Consider the following 23,180-nt stretch of genomic DNA (forward strand, 5'->3'; position numbering starts at 1 on the left):
CTCCATGGAGTCCATGGGGTGAGGAGAACCATCCCAGGCCACAGCAAAGAAGGATGAGCTCACAGTCCCCATTTCAAATTTCTTTTCAACTAGGAAATCAGGAAATCAACAACCTCAGATATGCAGATGACACAACCTTGATGGCAGAAAGTGAGGAGGAATTAAAGAACCTTTTAATGAGGGTGAAAGAGGAGAGCGCAAAATATGGTCTGAAGCTCAACATCAAAAAAACGAAGATCATGGCCACTGGTCCCATCACCTCCTGGCAAATAGAAGGGGAAGAAATGGAGGCAGTGAGAGATTTTACTTTCTTGGGCTCCATGATCACTGCAGATGGTGACAGCAGCCACGAAATTAAAAGACGCCTGCTTCTTGGGAGAAGGGCAATGACAGGCCTAGACAGCATCTTGAGAAGTAGAGACGTCACCTTGCCAACAAAGGTCCGTATAGTTATAGCCATGGTTTTCCCAGTAGTGATGTATGGAAGTGAGAGCTGGACCATAAAGAAGGCTGATCACCGAAGAATTGATGCTTTTGAATTATGGTGCTGGAGAAGACTCTTGAGAGTCCCATGGACTGCAAGAAGATCAAACACATCCATTCTTAAGGAAATCAGCCCTGAGTGCTCACTGGAAGGACAGATCGTGAAGCTGAGGCTCCAGTACTTTGGCCACCTCATGAGAAGAGAAGACTCCCTGGAGAAGACCCTGATGCTGGGAAAGATGGAGGGCACAAGGAGAAGGGGGCGACAGAGGACGAGATGGTTGGATAGTGTTTTCGAGGTTACCAGCATGAGTTTAACCAAACTGCGGGAGGTAGTGGAGGACAGAGGTGCCTGGCGTGCTCTGGTCCATGGGGTCACGAAGAGTCAGACACGACTAAACGACTAAACAACAACAACAACAGGAAATCAGGAGACCACCATCTTTTAGTCCCTTTCTGCTCAGTCCCACCACCATAATATTTTTTTTTCAGTTTGGGGAACGGGCAGGTGTATCCTTCCCTGGATACTCCATTCCACTTCCCCCTCCCCTGAGTTTTCTGTTCTAACCCCAACTGTCAATCATGATTTCATGGCCACTGGAAGTGGTTCTCCAGGTGGGGCAGAGCCACTATACAGATGTTCTAGCAGGTGGAGTCATTATGGGTTACCAGGAGAAGGAGAGGGCAGAGAGGGCAGGGCAGGTGACCACTAAGTATGTCCAACCCTCATTGGGCAGGGTTTGCTGTGATGGGAGGCTGAGCTGAGCTAGGAGTTAATATTTGGCAAGAAAGTGAAGGAGGCAGAGTTCAAGTTGAGTGTGAAAAGGCTGGTCTCTAAGGAGCTGCAAAGAATGGATCTGCCCATTCCAGTTTTTCCGATTGCAAGTTCAGTTTTCTGCATCCCTGCATCGGTTTGCAAAGTCCTTTCAAATCCTGTGAATGTTCATCCACATTTTAAAGCAAATTTCTCCCAATATTTATATGTTATTTTGTCTAATATCCACATTTTTGCAAGCGACCTTCCCTAACGTAATGCAAATTTGCACGTTACTTTCACCACTTTATATGCCTTGCCTCTGAAAGACGCCTCTTTGTACACCTTTTAAAAAATCTGAGTACCGGATGACAAAATTCAGAGTTGATCGAATTACAAAGCATCGCTGTGCTTCAGTTTACATATTGTTTCAGAAAGTACAATCAGGTGGTTTCCCGTTAAAATGTGAACAGAATTGAATTTTCTCCCTTTTTCCTACTTAAAAGCGATCTTCCGGTTCTGAAGCCTTTCCATTATATACATCAACCTTGTCTTTTTTGGTATATCTGGGATCCCTTTTGAATTCAATTTTTTAATTTAATATTGGACCGCTTTGATCCCCTGAGGGGGTCCCTGCTCGGGGGGTTCCCTGCTGACAAGCCAACTTTCAGTAGCAAAATGCAGAAAGCGCCAGTCGACCCCATTCCCACCACACCTGGCTTGCTGCGAGTCTGTTTGATTTACTCAGAAGAATAATCACCGCCCGTCTCCTCAGAAGAGAAGTAGGCTAAAAGGAGAAGGGAAGGAATGGCTTCTTGGGGGAAACTTGCCTGCGACTGAACTTTAGAAGCCCTCGCTTCTCCACCCACCAGGGTCTCACCCAAGTCCTTGCAGCACTTAGCGTCTGATTAAATGCTAAACTTTCAGGGAAATGGCCAATTGGTGTAACAAGAAAGTCGGACGAGGGCCCCCGAGAGGCTCCATTAACCCCAATTGATTATGTGATAGAAAATGTAATTTTCCTTTAAGGCTCAGTCAATCGAAAGGGCCGAGAGAACACATCGATGTGCTGTGGTGTGGGCTGTGTGGTTTTTTTTTAATAGTACACATGTTCTCGGCAAAACTCCATAATCAATTTTCCTTCTCGTCTATTGTCTCTTGCAAAACATGTATCCACCCACCTTCTTTTTCTTTTTTTTGCAAACGCACTTCTTGTCCCCAATCGCCGCCACCGTGCCCCCCCCCCCGCGACCTTTTGAGATATTCACCCAGTGAATTATCATCGAGTGTGGTTTATTAATAACTGTGCATGTTCCCAATCAAAGCTGAGGACTGTAATTAAATATCAGGATTCTGAAGCGCCACTCGGTGATTTGTTTGCATAGCGAGCTGCCTGTGATTGAATGACGGGTCTGTGAATGGATCAGATTAACCTACATTCTGTTTTTGTTTTACGAGGTTGTTCCCCGAGGGCGTAACTACATTGTGGGCTTAAAGTGGCTGAATAATCATTCCCTCTCTTCCCCCCCTGGCAACTAGATGAAGATGGGTCTTGTAGTTTCTCACCAAAGAATGCCCTGCAAACTACACTTCCCAAGATTCTGAGTCACAAAAGTATCACCCTTCTTTTCCCAGTATAATTTTTCACAATCATCTTCATACCAAATAATTACATTGTTTAATAAATTGACTTCCCACTCCCCAAACCTTTTCTACTGCGTTATATCTTTGTTGTTGTTGTTCAGTCGTTTAGTCGTGTCCGACTCTTCCTGACCCCCTGGACCAGAGCACGCCAGGCACTCCTGTCTTCCACTGCCTCCCACAGTTTGGTCAGACTCATGCTGGTAGCTTTGAGAACACTGTCCCACCATCTCGTCCTCTGTTGTCCCCTTGTCCTTGTGCCCTCCATCTTTCCCAACATCAGGGTCTTTTCCAGGGAGTCTTCTCTTCTCATGAGGTGGCCAAAGTCTTGGAGCCTCAGCTTCAGGATCTGTCCTTCCAGTGAGCACTCAGGGCTGATTTCCTTCAGAATGGAGAGGTTTGATCTTCTTGCAGTCCATGGGACTCTCAAGAGTCTCCTCCAGCACCAGAATTCAAAGGCATCAATTCTTCGGCGATCAGCCTTCTTTATGGTCCAGCTCTTTAGCTTAATATCTTTAGCTATTACTAATAGTTTCTCTGTTACCATATTATGGGGTTGCCATATTTTGAAGAGGATACATTTGCCGGTGCCTGGGGCAGGAGGGAAGAGGTGCTGTGAGGGGAGGCGCTTGCCAGAACAACATTGGAGGGTGACGGGGAGGGACACAGCAAAATTTGTGCATGCAAAATTTGTGAGGGGGCGGAGGGAGAGACATATAGAAAGAAAAAGGAAGGGAGGGAGGAAGGGAGGAAGGAAGGGAGGGAGGGAGGAAGGAAGGAAGGAAGGAAGGAAGGAAGGAAGGAAGGAAGGAAGGAAGGAAGGAAGGAAGGAAGGAAGGAAGGAAGGAAGGAATAGAACAGAATAGAATTTATTATTTATACCCCACCCATCTGGCTGGGTTTCCCCAGCCACTCTGGGCAGCTTCCAACAAAAAATTAAAATACAGTAGTCTGTTAAATATTAAAGGCTGCCCTAAAGTCTGGTAGTTGTTCTTCTCTTTGGCATCTGGTGGGAGGGCGTTCCACAGGGCGGGCACCACCACTGAGAAGGCCCTCCCCCTGGTTCCCTGTAACTTGGCTTCCCTCAATGAGGGAATCGCCAGAAGGCCCTTGGAGCTGGACCTCAGAGTCTGGGCTGAACTATGGGGGTGGAGACGCTCTTTCAGGTATACAGGAAGGAAGGAAGGAAGGAAGGAAGGAAGGAAGGAAGGAAGGAAGGAAGGAAGGAAGCTGCCTCCCCCTCTTTAGAGACGGTGTGAGGTGATGGGGTGGGGGAAGGCATACAAAATAATAAATTAAAATCTTCAGGAAAAGCAATGAAGTTAGCTGAGCCTTCCTTTTTCCCCTTGTTGAAGATGGGGGCAACATTTGCTCTCCTCCAGTTTTCAGGGACCTCACCTGTTCTCCAAGAATTCTCAAAGATTATAGACAGAAGCTCTGAGGTTGCATCCACAAGCTTTCTTAGTACCCTTGGACACAGTTCATCAGGCCCTGGAGATCTGAAATTGTTTGAAGTAGCTAGTAACTTTGAAATAACTTTCCCCTTCTGAAAGTTTGGGAACCAGTCACAGAACTGGCTCAAGTGCCTCTACCACCCACTTCCCAGACCTGGAGGAGGAGGAGGAGTTGGGGGCATCTGCTGGGATTTGTGGGAGTTGGTTTACAGCGAGCCGCACACAAAACTCACAGGGAAAACGATTTGGTATGTTAATCACATCCTTTGCAATGCTTGATAGTAGAAAGAGGTCAAGACTGTCAAATCTGAGGGTATATATATATATTCTAGATGGTGAGAACTGTTCCTCTGCTCTCTTCACAAGGAGCGGCTACTCAAGAGAACCAGCCTCCATCTCATCAAGTTGCACAAACTATAGGCAAAAGCTGCAGGGTGTGTCACTATTGATTTAGCTCATGTATATTCCATTGGGAAGTACAGCATATAAGGGGGGAGAGAGAGAGAGAGAGAGAGAGAGAGAGAGAGAGAGAGAGAGAACTTTTATAATGTGAGTCGCCTCAAGACTATTCTTAGTAGTAGGCATCTAGATAGAGTTGATAGATGATAGATAGATGATAGATAGATGATAGATAGATGATAGATAGATAGATAGATAGATAGATAGATAGATGATAGATAGATGATAGATAGATGATAGATAGATGATAGATAGATAGATAGATGATAGATAGATAGATAGATAGATAGATGATAGATAGATAGATGATAGATAGATAGATAGATAGATAGATAGATAGATAGATAGATAGATATAGATAGATATAGATAGATAGATAGATAGATAGATAGATAGATGATAGATAGATAGATAGATAGATAGATAGATAGATAGATAGATAGATGATAGATAGCTAGATAGATGATAGATAGATAGATAGATGATAGATAGATAGATAGATAGATAGATAGATAGATAGATAGATAGATGATAGATGATAGATAGATAGATAGATAGATAGATAGATAGATAGATAGATAGATAGATAGATAGATGATAGATAGATAGATAGATGATAGATAGATAGATAGATGATAGATAGATGATAGATTGATAGATAGATGATAGATAGATAGATGATGATAGATGATAGATAGATAGATAGATAGATAGATGATAGATAGATGATAGATAGATGATAGATAGATAGATAGATAGATAGATAGATAGGTAGATAGATAGATAGATAGATAGATAGATAGATATAGAGATAGATGATAGATGATAGATAGATAGATGATAGATAGATAGATAGAGATAGATAGATAGATAGATAGATAGATAGATAGATAGATAGATGATAGATAGATAGATAGATAGATAGATAGATGATGATAGATGATGATAGATGATGATAGATAGATAGATAGATGATAGATGATAGATAGATAGATATAGAGATAGATGATAGATAGATAGATAGATAGATAGATGATAGATAGATAGATAGAGATAGATAGATAGATGATAGATAGATAGATAGATAGATGATAGATAGATAGATAGAGATAGATAGATAGATGATAGATAGATAGATAGATAGATAGATAGATAGATAGATAGATAGATAGATAGATATAGAGATAGATGATAGATGATAGATAGATAGATGATAGATAGATAGATAGATAGATAGATAGATAGATAGATAGATAGATAGATAGATAGATAGATAGATAGATTAGATAGATAGATAGATAGATAGATAGATAGATAGATAGATAGATAGATAGATAGATGATAGATAGATAGTTTGTTCTGGATCCTGGTAGAATGCAGTTAATCACTAAAACCTGAAAAAGCAGCAGCATGGATAGAGAACATTGCATTAAACAGGACATCACCTGCAGCCCCTGCAATATAATTTATATCATCAAATGCCAATAGCCACAATGCCATATTGAGTATGTAGGTAAAAATGCAACTGACCAACACACACATTTTAGAAACCACAACTGGAACTTTGACACACACACCCAAAAAAGTGGGGCAAGCTGTTCCTAAACAGTTTGAGAACCACAGGCTGCTGGACTTATTAGCAATCGCACTATCGGGAGCCCGTTTCTACACCTGATATCTTATTCTGCATTTATTCATTGCTGTATTTTATTTCATTTCATAAAATTTATACCCCACTCGATTGTAAAAACAAAAGCAAAATACCCCAAAGCAGTTTACAAAAAAAAGATGCAACTATAAAATTATCAATAAGAAAAAATCAACTTACCAAAGGTCAGAACAACACTAGACTAAAAACAGATTAAAACTCGCAGCAACTTTCTAACTGTCTAACTGAGAATGTTTTTAGCTGGTGCCGAAAAGAGTTCACTATATATCATTTGGCAGGCTGTTCCAAAGTGCAGGTCTGTTGAATGGTTCTCCAACAGAATGGCAACATATGGACTGCTCTGTCTCCAATGGTATCCCCAACTGTCATGGCCACTTCTTGCCACTCATGTGAGAAACTTCCACTCTGAGATTGATGGGTGAAGGAGGAGAGTTCCCCCCCCAAAAAACTATCTCTGTACCCCTGAGTGAAAGTGGTAGAACATGGCAGAGGAGATAAAGATTTGTCTGTCTCCTGGTCTTCCACAGTGAGGAAGTTGCAGAGAATCATGTCATATAAAAAAAAATCTTTTTAAAAAAATAATTTTATTTAACATAATTATTACAAAACATAAGCAAAATATTGCAAATACATGCATACATACATACATATTTCAGATAAGAATTTTGTTGTTGTTGTTTAGTCGTTTAGTCGTGTCCGACTCTTCGTGACCCCATGGACCAGAGCACGCCAGGCACCTCTGTCCTCCACTACCTCCCGCAGTTTGGTCAAACTCATGCTGGTAACCTCGAAAACACTATCCAACCATCTCGTCCTCTGTCGCCCCCTTCTCCTTGTGCCCTCCATCTTTCCCAGCATCAGGGTCTTCTCCAGGGAGTCTTCTCTTCTCATGAGGTGGCCAAAGTACTGGAGCCTCAGCTTCACGATCTGTCCTTCCAGTGAGCACTCAGGGCTGATTTCCTTAAGAATGGATGTGTTTGATCTTCTTGCAGTCCATGGGACTCTCAAGAGTCTCTTCCAGCACCATAATACAAAAGCATCAATTCTTCGGCGATCAGCCTTCTTTATGGTCCAGCTCTCACTTTCATACATCACTACTGGGAAAACCATAGCTTTGACTATACGGACCTTTGTTGGCAAGGTGACATCTCTACTTCTCAAGATGCTGTCTAGGCCTGTCATTGCCCTTCTCCCAAGAAGCAGGTGTCTTTTAATTTCATGGCTGCTGTCACCATCTGCAGTGATCATGGAGCCCAAGAAAGTAAAATCTCTCACTGCCTCCATTTCTTCCCCTTCTATTTGCCAGGAGGTGATGGGACCAGTGGCCATGATCTTCGTTTTTTTGATGTTGAGCTTCAGACCATATTTTGCGCTCTCCTCTTTCACCCTCATTAAAATGTTCTCAGATAAGAATACATATATTAAAAAGAACAAAAAAGAAAAAAGAAAGAAAAGAAAAAAGAAAAAGAAAAAATAAGGAGAAGAAGAAAAGTTGGAAGAATTTCTTCCAAATTTATTCTACAAATATCTCAATAATAAAATTTCATTGATTGACTTCCATCGCTTGCACTGCACTTCCTATATACATTTTAAGCAATATTGTATCTGTTATTCCGTATTTTCCCCATACAATCTCATACAAATATTCTAATCAATAAGTTTTCTAAATCTTTCATAAATCTATTCTAAACACAACCAATACCTTACATTTAATCTTTGTCTACATAAATAATCATTTAAATCATTTAAACAGAAAAATAAATTAAAAAAATCACTGCCACCTTTTCCACTGTCAAATAACAGAAGGTCACCCCTACAAAAAATAAAATTATCAGAGGGGTGAGCCATCTCTGACATAAGCCCATTAGCAGAACTGGGCGAACTGGGCCACTGGCCTGACTCAATTGAAAGCTTCTCCTCCCTTGGTGACCTTCCTCTTCTTTCCGTGCTGATCGCGGACCAAAAACTGCCGGAGGGACGAGCCGTGAACTCAGCGAGCAGGAGCTGAAATGTTTAGGACCCTGCTTGAACGAGTCCCTGGGGAATGGCTGCCGGGAGCTCTTAATGAGGGACTTTCACACTAGAGTGGGAACAAGGAGATAGCATTGATGCCAAAAGCAAATGTACTCAGCGTGTCATCGCCTTAATGTTCTTCTCAGCTCCCCTTTTGGAGAAACGCTCTCGCTGAGAGTCAGGGACACTGGCTGGCTTGCAAATTTTAAAAACCAACCAAACTTCCACAGGCTCTGGAAGGAGCTGGCAATCGCAACCCTGTATGTTACAAAAGGGGACGCAGGTGGCGCTGTGGGTTAAACCACAGAGCCTAGGACTTGCCGATCAGAAGGTCGGCAGTTTGAATCCCCATGACGGGGTGAGCTCCCATTGCTCAGTCCCTGCTCCTGCCAACCTAGCAGTTCAAAAGCACATCAAAGTGCAAGTAGATAAATAGGTACCACTCCGGCGGGAAGGTAAACGGCATTTCCGTGCACCGCTTTGGTTCGCCAGAAGCGGCTTAGTCATGCTGGCCACATGACCCGGAAGCTGTACGCCGGCTCCCTCGACCAGTAAAGCGAGATGAGCACCGCAACCCCAGAGTCGGCCACAACTGGACCTAATGGTCAGGGGTCCCTTTACCTTTTATGTTACAAAAGAGACAGCTCTCTGAAAAATAATAATTTCCCAGCAAAGACTTGGAGGAGAAAAGGTTTGGATGTAGGTGGGCATAGAATCATAGAATCGTAGAGCTGGAAGGGACCCCAAGGGTCATCTAGTCCAACCCCCTGCAATGCAGGAATCTCAACAAAAGCACCCATGACAGATGGCCATCCAACCTCTGATTAAAAACCTCCAATGAAGGAGAGTCCACCATCTTCCGAGGGAGACCATTCTGCTTTCAAACAGCTCTTACTGCCAGAAAGATCTCCTTTCTTGTAACTTGAAGCCACTGGTCCGAGTCCTACCCTCTAGAGCCTTCTCTCCTTTAATGGCCCATCACCCAGGTGATTGCCTCATCAGGAAGTTAGCCTGGCCTATATTTTGACACTGGCTGGATTTGGGGTTAGAAGGGTCTCTGCACACAGCCGGATTCCCCACCCCACCCCAAACCCATCACTATATATCATCCCCCCCCCAAACTCTTATCATCCCAAGATATGCCAGCCTAGCAGACCTTGTTTAATTTCCATTGAAAGTTGTTTTAAACTGTTCTTAGTTTTAATGTTGTAATGGGCCCTGGGACCTTAGAGTAAAGGTCAGGTCAGGAATAAAGACGTAATAAACACAGCAGTAATAGAACTTTTACAACATGGCGGAGGGGCCCTTTTAGCTGGGTGGGAATGTCTTTCTTTTTTTTTAAAAGATATTTATTAAGATTTTACAAAATGAAAAAAGAAAAAAGTAAAATACAAAATAAAAATAGTTAAAAAAACAATTCCATCTTTCCATCACTTATTTTACATTTGCTTGTTTCCCGGACTTCCTCACACCTCCCTTTTTTGTATTCCAATTCAATTTATTAGTTCAGCAAATCCTTTCCCTCTTTGTTTATCCTAGTCTTTAATCTTAAAATATTATAACATTAAATTTTTACCTGTTAATAATCCATTTTTTCATATTCCTAATAGCGTTATAGCTAAAAACCACTTAACTTTTTATCCAACATCATTCTAACATTCATTAATTTTAGCTGGGTGGGAATGTCACCACATTCATGGGCTTAGCCAAAGGGGGGCTGGGGGGCAAAAGGTATTACAAAGCAATAGAAACACTTAAACTGAGATTCTGCCCCCCCCTAACAAAAGTCAGCCCACAAGGTGTTTTTTTCCCATATTAAAGGAAATTTCCAGGATCTTCCAAAAAGAAGCTTAACAACTTTTTGTCCAAACTCACCCCAAATAAACTCAACAACTTCGAGTCATCCAACCTCTGCTTAAAAACTTACAAGGAGGGAGAGTCTGTCACCTTCCAAAGGGAGTCTGTTCCACTGCCAAACAGCTGTTACTGTCAGAAAGTTCATCCTGATGTTTAGTCAGAATCTCCTTCCTTGCAACTTGAAGCCATTGGTTCGAGTCCTACCCTCCAGAACTGGAGAAAAGAAGCTTGTTCCCTCTTCCATGTGACAGCCCTTGAGATATTTGAAGATGGCTCTCATATCTCCTCTCAGACTTGGTTTCCAGACCCTTGATCATCTTGGTTGCCCTCCTCAGCACATGTTCCATCTTGTCAACATCCTTCTTAAATTGTGGTGCCCAGAACTGGACACAGTATTCCAGGTTGGGTCTGACCAAGGCAGAATAGAGTGGTACTATTATTTCCCCTGATCTGGACACTGTGCTTCTAGTGTTCTTCTCATAGCATAATATACTCCTTTATGCTTCTCCTAGCATAAAGTTAGAAGTTCTTCCAAAGGCTCCTTTGTCAATTTTCTCCTCTGAACCTGGAGTTCTGAATTAACCTCTCATCTTTTTTTCTGAAGTGGATCTGAAATATCAGTGGTTCTCCATTGGTCCATGTTCGGGGCTTTGTAAAACAATAAAAGGAGCTTGAGTCTGTTTTGTTTCACTTGTGCCTTTCCTCCCCATCTCCTTCCCCAGTGCACACAGGAACATGGATAAAACCTTGCGAAGAAGCAATCTTCTCCTCCTCACAAAAACCCTGTGAGGCAGGTTATGCTGAGAGTGTGAGACCAGACCAGGGTCATCCACTAAGCTCACCAGATGAGAGAGAAGCTGAACCCTGGCCTCCCCGGAGGACCTAGTCTAACACTCCAGGCACTGAATAAGACTGTCTCTCAGATTCTCCACACTACTATTGCAATCCTCTAGTAACTGAGCTCATTAGAAAGTAGGCTGCTCATTTCTCCATCGCAGGAAGCTGGGAAACCATTGTCAAAGGCAGGAGCTTTCTAATTAAAAACAGAAGGGGAAAATGACGAGTCAGTGCAGAGGACAACATTCAAAGAAAGAAAGAAAGAAAGAAAGAAAGAAAGAAAGAAAGAAAGAGAGGGAGGGAGGGAGGGAGGGAGGGAGGGAGGGAGGAGGAAGGAAGGAAGGAAGGAAGGAAGGAAGGAAGGAAGGAAGGAAGGAAGGAAGGAAGGAAGGAAGGAAGGAAGGAAGGAAGGAAGGAAGGAAGGCTGTTCTCCTCCACCATCCCAGTCCAGGGGTGCCAACTTGAATAAAATATGAGGGGGAGGTAACACTGATCTAGGTCTTTCGATGGAACCCCTTACAGTGGTGCCTCGCAAGACGAAAAGAATCCGTTCCGCGATTCTCTTCGTCTAGCGATTTTTTCGTCTTGCGAAGCAACCCTATTAGCGGCTTAGCGGCTTAGCGCTATTAGCGGCTTAGCGGCTTAGCAGCTATTAAAGGCTTAGCGGCTTAGCTGCTAAAAGGCTATTAGCGGCTTAGCGGCTTAGAAAAAGGGGGGAGCGGGGGGGAAATCGCAAGACTAGCAAGACGTTTTCTTCTTGCGAAGCAAGCCCATAGGGAAAACCGTCTTGCGAAGCAACTCAAAAACGGAAAACCCTTTCGTCTAGTGGGTTTTCCGTCTTGCGAGGCATTCGTCTTGTGGGGCACCGCTGTATATGGGATTTTGTATATAAATTTTCCCTCGGCTCTTGTTGCTGGCCCATGTAGGACCAGCCTGGATAGCTGGCTCCGGTGAATATTTGACATTTTCTCCCCTTATGGCTTTGATCTATGGGCTACCAATTAAAATGAGGCTGCATTTTAAGCTGTATTCTAACTTATATTTTAATCAACTGTTCGTTTGGTTTTAGTTTTGGTTGTTTTTTTGTTTTGTTTTTAATGTTTTTGAAAGTGAGATGAGTGCTGCAACCCCATAGTCACCTTTGACTGGACTTAACTGTCCAGGGGTCCCTTACCTTTGCTTTACCTATAGGCACAGTCCAAGTTTATTGTCAACAGCTCACAGGGCTCATCAGTGAGGAGTCTTCCTTGGCCCTACCTAGAAGCTCCAGGAATTGAACCCGGGCAGCTGGACCATAAAGAAGGCTGATTGCCGAAGAATGGATGCTTTTGAATTCTGGTGCTGGAGGAGACTCTTGAGAGTCCCATGGACTGCAAGAAGATCAAACCTATCCATTCTGAAGGAAATCAGCCCTGAGTGCTCACTGGAAGGAGAGATCCTGAAGCTGAGGCTCCAATCCTTTGGCCACCTCATGAGGTGACTCCCTGGAAAAGACCCTGATGTTGGGAAAGATGGAGGGCACAAGGAGAAGGGGATGACAGAGGACAAGATGGTTGGACAGTCTTCTCGAAGCTACCAGCATGAGTTTGACCAAACTGTGGGAGGCAGTGGAGGACAGGAATGCCTAGCGTGCTCTGGTCCATGGGGTCACGAAGAGTCGGACACGACTAAACAACTAAAGAACAACAACATCTTTCAGTCCTTCTTTTAAAATAAGGGCTTCCCAACTCAGAGGCACCTTAATGGAGAAACTTCACCTGTTCTGTTTCTACCTGCCATATCACTTTGGTCTTCTAGGTGTGAACCTAGAGGCACAACCATACCAGGGATGGTTCCAACCAGTAAAAATCCTATCAATTGCTTTGCTTGGAGGGGTGGAATCCCTCCCCCCATCCAAATAAAAGGACGGGGCATTTGGAACACTGCAGTTCATGTTGCCTGAAGCGTTTAATTCCAACATAAATATAAAGCATCAGCATGCAGGGTGGTAAATATCAGCCCTGCTGCTCTCTCTGCCGAAGCAAAGCTCTTGGCCAGAGGGCACCATTAGTGGGTTTCATTTGTCAATACATCTCCAACCTCAGACTCTCAGCCTTTCATGCTTTCTTTATATATGCTGCCCGACGCCTACAAACATATCCACTGAGCTCCCTTTCCAAAGATCAGAGGCAGTGTCTTAGTTAAGCCTGATTCCTGCCACCCACAAGAGTGGTCTTTGAGCCTCAGCCCACCTGTGTGGCTGGCGGAGGGACCCCAGCAGAAATCTGAGAGCGACTGCAGCAGTTTCCAAATGTTCTTCCTCTGGGCAACCCTTTCAGAGGCTGGGTGCTCTGCCTGAGAAATGCTTTGGGATTGTGGAGGGTTCTCGAGCATGATCTGGGGTGGAATGTAATAAGAGCATGCTGGATCAAGCCACTGGCCCATTGAGCCCAGCATACTGTTCTCACAGTGGCCTGTCATCTAGAATCATAGAGTTGCGAGGGACCCCCAAGGGCCATCTAGTCCAACCCTCTGCAATGCAGGAATCTTGGCTAAAGCATCCATGACAAATGGCCATCCAATCTCTGCTTAAAAACCACCAAGGAAGGAGAGTCCACCACCTTTCGTGGGAGTCCATTCCACTGGCAAACGGCTCTTACTGTCAGAAAGTTCTTCCTGATATTTAGTCAGAATCTCCTTTCTTGCAACTTGAAGCCCTCCAGAGTGTGTTGGGCCCGGGGGTAACCCGTGAGACATGGTCCAGGACCAGTCCAGAATCTGAAGGTTCCGCTAGGACTCAGTCCGACAGGGCCAAGGCAGGACACCAGGCAGGACACCAGGCAAGGACAGGTACAGGATCTCAGGCAGGATCTGGCATACAGCAATGTTGCTCCCGCAACCTGGGGCGGGGTCCGGCAGCCTTTTATCTTTGTCGGGGTAGCAGCTGGTCCTGATCCCCCGGCGACTCACCTCCCTGTTTCGCCCGAAGGCAAACATTCCTCCTGCAAGTACTCAGGTCTCTCCTTCTCTCAGACCTGAGTCTCTGCAGCTCGGGAGACGTCGATGGGTTACTAGACCCAGAGGCCGCCTCAGCCTCCCCTGACCCAACCGGTAGTGGAGCAGCTGTGAGTGATGGCCCAGCTGAAGGCAATGAGGTCATCCCTGCATCTGGAGCCAGGGCAGGCTCAGGCCCCTGACTCGGCCCAGCTGGTGCTTGTTGCAGGGGAACCTGTGCAGACTGGGACTCTTCAGGATCAGACCCCAGGCTTGGTTCAGATGACGTCTGAGGCAAAGGATCCAGTGCAGACTGAGACTCCTCTGGTTCAGAGTCCGAGCCCAAGTCCCAGGCCATCACACAGAGCAGGAGAAAACAAGCTTGTTCCTTCTTCCTTGTGACAGCCCTTGAGATATTTGAAGATGGCTATCGTATATACTCTCAGTCTCTTCTTTTCCAGGCTAAACATTCCCAACTCCCTCAACTGTTCCTCATCAGGCTTGGTTTCCAGACCCTTGATCATCTCAGTCACCCTCCTCTGCACACCTTCCAGCTTGTCAACATCCTTCTTAAATTGTGGTGCCCAGAATTGGACACAGTATTCCAAGTGTGGTCTAACCAAGGCAGAATAGAGCCGGACTATGACTTCCCTTGATCTGGACGCTAGAATTCTATTAATGCAGAATAGAATAGCATTAGTTTTTTTGCAGCCACATCACCCTGTTGACTCATGTTGAGCTTGTGGTCCACTAAGACCCAGAGATCCTTTTTCACACGTACTACTGGCAAGGCAGATGTTTTCTATCTTATGTTTGTGCATCTGGTTCTTCCTGCCTAAGTTCAGAACCTGACATTTGTCCCTGTTGCAATCTATTTTGTTAGTTTGGGCCCAGTTCTCCAATCCATCTTGAATCCGGATTCTGCTGCACACCTGTGAGAAACCCCCCAAGCAGGGTCTGTGCACAAGAGCCCTCTCCCCTCCTGTGGTTTCCCAACTTCTGAGGGTCACAGGGCAATGGTGGGTGGGGTCAGAGGCAAATGTGGGTGGAGCATGAAATGCAAATTGTAGTCCTACGCCCACTCATGCAACCTCCTCTGTCCTTCATCTGGAGAAGCAAGAGGTGTTGTCTGAGTTCACCGCCACCTTTCCAGCCAAGCAGAAACACTCAAGGAAGGTGTAAAGAAGGGTCTGTGGCCTGGGGAGAGTTTTGAGGGCCAACTAGAATAGTTTTGAGGGCCACATTCAGTGGCTGAGCCTGGGATTCCTTCCCCCTGGGGTATCTGAATGACTTTGGCAACTGTACTCTTACATGTGTGTGTTTTTTGTAATATTTATGCGATTCTGCAGATCCTATAATTATCCTGCACTTTGGCTTTGTATCTCGATGTGAGCTGCTTTTGTGTTCCTTATTTATTTTACTTAGGAACACTGTTTAAAAATATTTATCGTTGCCTAATAATTACGTCGCTTTAAATGTGGAATTATGATCATTAGACGTTGCAATGTGCAATTTGTATTGTATTTCGTATACCTACCTAGAGAGATATTATTATTTTGGGATAGGTAAACTGCTTAGAGCAAGTGTGGGGAGCCTGTGGCACCCCAGATCTTGCTGAACTACAACTCCCATCATTCCTGACTATTAGTCTTGCTGGTTGGGGCTTGTAGGAGTTGGAGTGCAATTTCCTCTGGAGGACCTAAGGCTACCCTTCCGCTGGCTAAGAAGTTTCTGTTGAAATATGAAGCAGTATATAAATGACATTCATGGAAATCATAGGATTGTAGAGTTGGAAGGGACCCCGAGGGTCATCTAGTCCAACCCCCTGAAACGCAGGAATCTCAACAAAAACATGTGTGACAGATGGCCATCCAGCCTCTTCTTAAAACCCTCCAAGGAAATGGAGTCCACCAACTCTTGTGGGAGTTTGTTCCATTGTCAGACACCTCTTACGGTCACAAAGTTTTCCCTGATGTTTAGTCAGCATCTCCTTTCTTGTAACATGAAGCCTTGGGTTCGAGTTCTACCCACCAGAGTAGGAGAAAACAAGCTTGCTCCATATTTGGTGAAATCGTTTTTGAAAAAGAAGTTTGGGTCCTACCCTCTGGAAGAGGAGAAATGTCATCTTCCATGTGACAGCTGTTGAGATATTTGAAGACAGCTACAGTAGCAGGCCTTGATGCTTCAAATTTCAGCTGTGGCCCATGTGATGCCAAAATTCAGTTCTTGCCCCCGCCTCTCACCTTCCATTCTACAACATAGTTGCAGCACCTTTTGTGGCACCCCAGAGGCACTGTGTTGTGCGACCCACCCTGTGGAACTCCCTCCCACCAAATGTCAAAGAGAAAAACAACTACCAGAATTTTAGAAGACATCTGAAGGCAGCCCTCTTTAGGGAAGCTTTTAATGTTTGACAGACTATTGTATTTCAATATTTTGTTGGAAGCCACCTGGAGTGGCTGGGGAAACCCAGCCAGATGGGTGGGGTATAAATAATAAATTATTATTATTATTATTATTATTATTATTATTATTATTATTATTACCAGTCACCAGCATCTGCCTCTAAAGGCTATCATATCTCTTCTCAGTCTCCTCTTTTCCAGATTAAACATACCCAGCTCGTTCAATCTTTCCTCATAAGGCTTGGTTTCCAGACCCTTGCTCATCTCAGTCGTTCTCCTCTGCTCACACTCCAGCTTGTCAACACCCTCCTTAAATTGTGGTGCCCAGAACACAACACAGTATTCCGGGTGTGCTCTGACCATGGCAGAATAGAGTGGTCCTATGACTTCCCTTGATCTGGACACTAGACATCTGTAGATGCAGCCTAGGTTTTCCCAGTAGTGATGTATGGAAGTGAGAGCTGGACCATAAAGAAGGCTGATCGCTGAAGAATCGATACTTTGAATTCTGGTGCTGGAGGAGACTCTTGAGAGTCCCATGGACTGCAAGAAGATCAAACTGATCCATTCTGAAGGAAATCAGCCCTGAGTGCTCACTGGAAGGACAGATCCTAAAGCTGAGGCTCCAAGACTTTGGCCACCTCAAGAGAAGAGAAGACTCCCTGGAAAAGAACCTGATATTGGGAAAGATGGAGGGCACAAGGAGAAGGGGATGACAGAGAACGAGATGGTGGGAGAAGGGGATGACAGAGAACGAGATGGTGTTCTCGAAGCTACCAGCATGAGTTTGACCAAACTGCAGGAGGCAGTGGAAGACGGGAGTGCCTGGCGTGCTCTGGTCCATGGGGTCACAAAGAGTTGGACACAACTAAACAACTAAACAACAACAACTGAATAGTATTAGGGTCTTTTGGGGGGTTGCTATTGCATCACCCTGTTGACTCATGTTCAGCTTGTGGCCTACAAAGACCCCTAGATCCTTTTCACATGTACTGCTAGTAAGCCAGATGTCCCCCATCTTATATTGGTGCAGCTGGTTCTTCTTGCCTAAGTGCAGAACCTGACATTTGCTGTTATTGAAATTCAGTTTGTTAGCTCTCCAATCTGCTAAGGTTTTCTTGAATCCTGATTGTGTCTTCTGTGGCATTAGCTACCCTTCCCAGTTTGGTGTCATCTGCAAATTGGATGAGCATCCCCTCAAATCCTTCATCCAAGTCATTAATTAATTAATGTTGAACAACAACGGTCCCAGGACAGAACCCCTGTGGCATCCCACTTGTCACTCTTTCATCCAGGATGACGATGAACCGTTAATGGGTACTCTTTGAGCATCCCCTCAATTCCTCCATCCAAGTCATAAAACCAATATATCAATGAATCAAATAAAGGAATAGTGCTTCTGTGTGAAGCTGATTGTCTCAGACCATCTGGTCCATATAGCCTATCAGGCTGGCTTTGGCTGGCAGTGGTTCTGCCAAGCGGTGACTGTGGTGTGTTTGTTTCCTGAGCTCTTAAATCCAAGATCAGGGAAAGAAAGCTCTGCCCATTTCAAGTCTCTTCATTTTTCATTCGTCCAATCTTAAATGAAGTTCTTTACCTTTCTACAAGGGACACAGGTGGCGCTGTGGGTTAAACCACAGAGACTAGGACTTGGCGATCAGAAGGTCGGCGGTTCGAATCCCCGCGATGGGGTGAGTTCCCATTGCTCGGTCCCTGCTCCTGCCCACTTAGCAGTTTGAAAGCACCGGCGGGAAGATAAACGGCATTTCCGTGCGCTGCTCTGGTTCGCCAGAAGCAGCTTAGTCATGCTGGCCACATGACCCGGAAGCTGTACGTCAGCTCCCTCAGCCAATAAAGCGAGATGAGCATCGCAACCCCAGAGTCGGTCACGACTGGACCTAATGGTCAGGGGTCCCTTTACCTTTACTTTACCTTTCTACAGCAATCTGCAAATTATTCAGCATTCTAGCACAAATTTCTCCTAATGAACACATTTTTGCACGCAGCTCTTTGGCGACACACACATTTTTTCCTGGCAACTTCTCCTAATACGATGCATTTTCGTGTGTCATTTTCACAAACATATATTCAGTTTTATGTGCACTTTTACCCAGTGCATGCATTTTTGAAAATGTTGGTTGGCTGCAGAACTGCATTGCAAAAACTGGATAAGTGTGAATTTCAAAGGAGGGCTGCGTTTCATTTCTGAAAGTGCAAATTTGATCTGTTTGGCTTCAAATGCCAGCTGAGTTGAATTTCTCTTCTTTCCTTTTCCAAGATCCTTTGCCCATCGCAGGAGAAGACTGGAAGGTGAAAGCAAGCCGTCTTGCAGTGCGATTTGCTCACAACACCTGATCACAACAGACCCAGCCTCGCAAGCTCCCCCAGGCCACAGTTTGAAAGCCACCGCTCTGCTACATTGCAAACAAATAAGACGCCACTCGGTTTAATTTAAAACCAGTTATTTATTAAACATGAAACAGAAATGTGCACTCCCGGGAGGATATATGCCAACTGAATGGTCACTTCTTTCCCTCTGAACACAGCTGGAAGAAGTGGAGTTGCTCAGAACAATATTTAGTGCATAAATAAAATAGATTTTATTTTATTATTCATGCTGCTTCCATATCACCGCACCTGCAAAGGTGCTGTTTTTATTCCAGATTTTCAGGAAAATAATAATAATGCTTTGCATTTGTATGGTTTGGATGTATTGTTACTGTTATTATTAATGTAGGTGGAGCTGTGGTCTAAACCACTGAGCCTCTTGGGCTTGCTGATCAGAAGGTCAGCGGTTCGAATCCCCACAACAGGGTGAGCTCCTGTTGCTCTGTCCCAGCTCCTGCCAACCTAGCAGTTCGAAAGCACACCAGTACAAGTAGATAAATAGGCAACACTGTGGCAGGAAGGTAAATGGTGTTTCCGTGCGCTCTGGTTTCCGTCACGGTGTTCTGTTGTGCCAGAAGCAGTTAGGTCATGCTGGGCACATGACCCAGAAAGCTGTCTGTGGACAAATGGCGGTTCCCTCGGCCTGAAAGCGATAAGAGAGCTGGGACAGAGCAATGGGAGCTCACCCTGTCACAGTGATTCGAACTGCCAACTTTCTGATTGGTAAGCCCAAGAGGCTCAGTGGTTTAGACCACAGCGCCACCCGCATCCCTAGTACCTCCATACACCCTGCCCAGGCTTGCACCCCAGGGAGGACACTTTGGTGGTGCTAAGGCAGTGATTTGACTTCACCCCCAGAGGTGCATTCCATTGCGTCTTGAGACAAATGGATGCCCAGTTCCCAGCAGCTGTGGAGGAGTCAAGGAACTGCAGATTCCATAAACAAGCACACACAAACCCACACCAAAATTATGCTGCCATTTTTAGGAAACTAATCTGAGTCTAATCCCTGCAGCCCAAGGCAGGGAACCCAATACCAAAAACATGCAACACACACAATCCCACTTCGTAGTCTCCACTGATGAGGGTATCATAACTTCCTTGGGGCAATCTGGTTAAGGTTTAGCATTCAGCTGTCCCTATATTTAAGAGGATTTTTTTCCTAATCTTTGTAATCGGCATGGGCTGGTGGTGGAGAGGAACAGTTGCTGTGAACTGCCTTTCCGAAAGCCTTCAGAGATTCTGAAATCTCTGGTGGAGAAGGGTGCGACTGAGCAGTAGGACATCTTCTTTGCATGCAAAAGATCCTGGGTTCAGTCCCTGCACCCAGGACACCCCTGTTCTGCCTTCTTCCAGGTCCCAAAGGACCTGCACGTTGGCAGAGGCACATCTAGCTGCTCCGGCACCTGGAGTGGCGCACATTCTGTGCACCCGGGGGTGGGGTTAGCCATCTGCAGGCTGGCTGCTTTGCTTCACTCATCTCACATCTCACAACCGTCTCAACCATACCTGAAGGAGCATCTCCACCCCCATTGTTCTGCCCGGACACTGAGGTCCAGCGCCGACAGCCTTCTGTCAGTTCCCTCATTGCGAGAAGCAAAGCTACAGGGAACCAGGCAGAGGGCCTTCTCGGTAGTGGCACCCGCCCTGTGGAACGCCCTCCCACCAGATGTTAAAGAGATAAACAACTACCTGACATTCAGAATACATCTGAAGGCAGCCCTCTTTAGGGAAGCTTTTAATGTTTAACAGACTACTGTATTTTAATTCTTTGTTGGAAGCCGCCCAGAGTGGCTGGGGAAACCCAGCCAGATGGGTGGGGTACAAATAATAAGTTATTATTATTATTATTATTATTATTATTATTATTATTATTATTATTAACCTTTCATCAGAAAGGCCTCAGGAGGACCACAAATGGTCTTTGGCTTCCGAGGAGGAATCCTACACAACCACACGCTCCTGCTTCTCTGCAAAGGTGGCAGAACCCCAGCAAAAGCACTGGGCATGGAATAGCTCAAGCAGACTGACCAGAGACATCCCTAAAGAGCAGGAAATAGAAGCAAGAGCATCCCAAGAGCAGCCCTGCACAGAATGAGTGCCTTCCATTGCCGCCCTCTGAGCTCCTCCAAGCTGCAGAACTATTTCCCCAGCTAGACTTTCTTTCCTTTCGGATCACACCCTCCTTCTCCCTGCGTGTAAAGCGCAAACTCTTCCCAGTTGTTCCTCCCCTCTTCCTGAGCTTGGATATCTCCTCTCCTTCCACACAGCCCAAGCTCAGAACTTTGCAGATGCTAGATGATTTTAATGGGAGATTTTAATGGAGTTGCGGGGCGAACGTGCCAAGGGGGGCGCCGCCTACAGCAAGCATCCCAGGGGAGTGGGGAGGCGATGTCACCCCCCCTCAGGGATGACATCCGGGGCGAGCCACACCCACCACACTCCCTTCCTCCGCCAGTGCACGTTAGCAATCGCACATCAATTGGACGTGCCTAAAATGACACTTGCTTTTCGACCACGCTTCATTTTCCTTGAGAGCTGCATTGCAAAATTCAGCAGTGTGCGACTTTCAAAGGACAAGTGTCTCCCAATTTGCGTCTTGTTTCAGCGAGGGAGAACTAAGCAGGCCAGCATGGAAATGTGAGCCGAATGGGTCTCTCTTAGTGGGCAGCCGGTAGGTTCTACTTTGCAGAATGATGATTCGTATTCTGCTCGTACCTGCAGGGCAGTTTGACAAGTGCACATTCTGCAATGATTGCCTTCTTGGGTCAGATCAAGGTCCATCTAGGTCAGCGTTCTGTATTCAGCTTTGAAATATTTCCCGAATACACTATCACTTATCCCCGGCTTCTAACTGCTTGTCAATCTCAGGAACATCTTTTACCATCTCTTTTAGCTTCACCTGTGTTGCTGTGCCAGACGCTTCTCAGCTGTGTCCTGGGCAAACCCTGGAGCTTCTCCACGTCCAAACGTCAACCATGCTCACAATTTTTAAATTAATTTGTGGGATTTACATATTAAGAATCCCCACTTGTTGTGGGAGGTTATTGAACAATTACCTTTTTTAAAAACACACACACATTTATTTGGTTTTTCAGATAAAAAGTTTACAGCGATATATCAAACATAAATCATAAAAACCAGGTTCCAAGGAATATCCTGGACTTCCACCCTCCCCTTTGTGGGTCCTATTATTAATCATTTCTTCCTGCATCTTTTATGATGAGCCAAATCTTTTACATCTCCATTGTGTCCAGAATTCACCCTTAAACTACAAGTGACATTCCAATCCTACTAACGATTTCAACTGTTTACAATGGTTATAAATTTCCCCCATTCCTTATTAAAATTTTGGTCTTTCTGGTTTCTGTTTCTTCCGGTCATTTTAACCATTTCAGCATAGTCCATCAACTTCATCTGCTATTCTTCTCTGGTAGGAACAATTACCCTAATATACCTGAAGGAGCATCTCCACCCCCAGTATTCAGCTCAGAGGGCCTTTTGGCGGTTCCCTCATTGCGAGAGGTGAAGTTACAGAGAACCAGGCAGAGGGCCTTCTCGGTAGTGGCGCCCTCCCTGTGGAACACCCTCCCAACAGATGTCAAGCAGCTATGTAATGTTTAAAAGAAATCTGAAGTCATCCCTGTTCAGGGAAGTTCTTAGTGTCTGAGGTTATATTGTGTTTTTACTATTCTGTGTTGGGAGTCCCTCAGAGTGGCTTGGGCAACCCAGTCAGTTGGGCAACATACAAATAAGTTGTTGTTGTTGTTGTTGTTGTTGTTGTTGTTGTTGTTGAAAGTTCTTCTTCATGAAACACTTTGAATTGTGCTCAGAAATGTACTGGGATAACACTTGTTGGAAACTGAGGGGTGGTGTTAGAATTCCTGCTCCGTGATTGCAGTCATGGGATTGTTGTCTTTCACATGACGGTATATGTTTTGACTCCACAGAGTGGGAAGTGACAGAGACAGGATGTTTGTGTTACTGCGTTCCGTGAAGTGGGACTATTGTCCTTTGTTCTTTTTCTCTTTGCTGTCTGATGCTAGAGAGAGGGGGAGCCATGTTGTAGTGCTCCGTGTGTAAATAAAGTAGATTAGCCAAAATGCTGAGTTGCTGAGGTCTGTCACACAAGGTGCGCAAACTCTGCGGATCCCTAAGTGTGCCAATGTCTGTTGGCATCGGTCGCTGTGATGTTTGGGCTGAAGAAAGCTTTTGAAGCTCCCAAACGATCGACCAGGAGGGAGAGA

The 23,180-nt window shown here is 45.0% G+C and overlaps 1 protein-coding gene across 2 annotated transcripts in view; it reads left to right on the top strand.

The window, feature by feature from the left end:
- The window catches only part of GFRA4 (GDNF family receptor alpha 4), a 131,456-nt gene that overhangs the window by 63,751 nt on the left and 44,525 nt on the right, over positions 1 to 23,180 (top strand). The window lies entirely within an intron of this gene.

This window comes from Podarcis muralis, chromosome 9 (genome assembly GCF_964188315.1).
Source record: "Podarcis muralis chromosome 9, rPodMur119.hap1.1, whole genome shotgun sequence".
In the NCBI taxonomy this organism is placed as follows: domain Eukaryota; kingdom Metazoa; phylum Chordata; class Lepidosauria; order Squamata; family Lacertidae; genus Podarcis; species Podarcis muralis.